Genomic DNA, 2,500 nt, shown 5'->3' with positions numbered 1-2,500 from the left:
GTGCACAGTGGCCTCGCACACTCGCCCTGCACGCTTCCCTTGCACGCAGCCTTGCACACTAGCCTCGCATGCGAGCCTTGCACCCTAGCCATGCAAACTAGCCTTGCACGGTAGCCATGCACACAAGCCGTGCACATTAGCCATGCGCACAAGCCCCGCACACTAGCCTTGCGCACAACCCTTGCACACAAGCCATGCACTCGAGCAATGCACACAAGCCTTGCACTCAAGCAATGCACACAAGCCCTGGACACTAGCCTTGCACACGGGCCTGGCACACAAGCCTTGGGCACTAGCCTTGCGCACTAGCGTTCCACATGAGCCTTGCACACTAGCCTTGGACACTAGCCTTGCACACAGGCCTTGCACACTAGGCATGCTTGGGCGAGCTGATCCCGCATCAAGTCGACGGGTCTAGGCATTCTTGGGCGCAGATCCCGCATCGTCTCGTCGCGTCTGGGCGCAAACACGTCGCGTCTCGTTGCGTCTTCAGAAGTCGTCGCTAACAGCACCTTTGGTTGCCACTGGTGGTTAGGCTGGTTGGTTGCGCAAACCCTATAGGAGGGTGGCATGCTGGTGGGCGTTTTTGCCCGGATAGGCACTAGAATGTGCAGATTTTGGGCGTTTTTGCCTGGATAGGCTAAGGAATGGGCATGCTTTGGGCGTTTTTGCCCGGATAGGCACCGGAATGCTTGGCCTTGGCTTGTCCTAGCAAGGCATTGCTGGGTTGGGCTCCCTTGGCCTTTTGGGCGCCTTGGACGATGTCTTGCGAAGACCATGGGCACAAGGCCATGGCATATGGTGAGGAAAGGACCACGGTTGCCAAGGTTAGGCACCGGAATGCTTGGCCTTGGCTTGCCAAAGCAGGGCATTGCTGGGTTGGGCTCCCTTGGCCTTCCGGGCGCCTTGGACACTGTCTTGGGAAGACCATGGGCACAAGGCCATGGCATATGGTGGGGAATGGACCACGGTTGCCAAGGCTAGGCATATAGAGAGGAATTGCATTTTTGCCCGGATAGGCACCGGAATGCTTGGCCTTGGCTTGCCATAGCAGGGCATTGCTGGGTTGGGCTCCCTTGGCCTTCCGGGGGCCTTGGACGCTGTCTTGGGAAGACCATGGGCACAAGGCCATGGCATATAGTGAGGAATGGACCACGGTTGGCAAGGCTAGGCATATAGAGAGGAATGGACCACGGTTGCCAAGGTTGCGCAAGTTTTGGGCATTTTTTGCCCGGATATGCCCAAGTATGCCCCGATAGGCCCGTTACGCCCCGGTATGAACGCGTATGCCCGGATAGACTCGGTATGCCTTGGGATACATGCGTATGCCCCGATAGGCTTGGTACGCCCCGATATGCGCACGTGTGCCCCAGTAGGGCTCGGTATGCCCCGGTATGTACGCGTGTGCCCCGATAGGCCCGGTATGCCCCGATATGCACACGTGTGCCCCAATAGGGGTCGGTATGCCCCGGTAGGTACGCGTGTGCCCCGTAATGCACGTTTCGCAGATCTCCCCGCATGTCCCGCCCCTATATGTAATACTTACTTACTTACTTACTTTCTTTCTTGCTTGCTTGCTTGCTTGCAATGGTTGGGAGTGCCCGGCATGCCCCGCTGCAGAGACCAAGGGCGCAATGACTTGGCACCGCGGATGCCGGGACTCCGGCACTTCCCGTGGCACTGATGGTTGGTTCCAAAGACAAAAGGCCGTGCAAGGCCACCGCACCGCGGATGATTTTGCTCGTGCTGGCGCCGTTGTGTGGCCAAAGAACATGCGCGAATGCTCGTGTCGGAAGGGTTGGTGTCCTGGCCCCGCGGGTGTCACGAATGCTCGGTTGCGAAGACCATGGGACCAGAGCCATGGCACGTCGGATGATGGCTCCAGCTGGCGCCCCGGCACTTTCTGTGGCATTGATGCTCGGTTTCAAAGACAAACGTGCGCAGGGCCAGGGGACCGCGGATGACTGCTCGTGCTGGCCCCGTTGGGCGGCATTGATGGTCGGTTGCAAAGAAAATGCGCGATTGCTCGTGTCGGGGCCTGGCAAGCCAAGGCCAAGCGAGCCATGGCAACGCGGATGATGGCTCCAGCTGGCGCCCCGGCACTTTCTGTGGCATTGATGCTCGGTTTCGAAGACAAACGTGCGCAGGGCCAGGGGACCGCGGAGGACTGCTCGTGCTGGCCCCGTTGGGCGGCATTGATGGTGTGTTGCAGAGAGCATGTGCGATTGCAAGTGTCGGCCGGGTTTGGGTTCCCTTGGGCTTTCGGGTGCCTTGGACGCTGTCTTGCGAAGACCATGGGCACAAGGCCCCGTCCTGGCCCCTTGTTCGATTCGCTCTCGTCTTGCGCTTGCTTCCAAGGTCCTCCATGACCTTCCCCATGGCCTTGCTAGATCCCCCCCATGACGCATGACCTCTGTCCGTTGATTGGTTTTGAGTGCACACCATGCCCGGCTTGGCACCGTGTTGTCGCGTGAGTGGCATTTGGATCGTGCATGCTGGT

The sequence above is a fragment of the Tasmannia lanceolata genome, unplaced genomic scaffold (genome assembly GCF_043159265.1).
Source record: "Tasmannia lanceolata isolate RefF3 unplaced genomic scaffold, GAP_Taslan_0.1 ptg000297l, whole genome shotgun sequence".
NCBI lineage: Eukaryota > Viridiplantae > Streptophyta > Magnoliopsida > Canellales > Winteraceae > Tasmannia > Tasmannia lanceolata.
The sequence above is the reverse complement of the archived record's forward strand: the minus strand, read 5'-3'. Positions refer to the sequence as shown.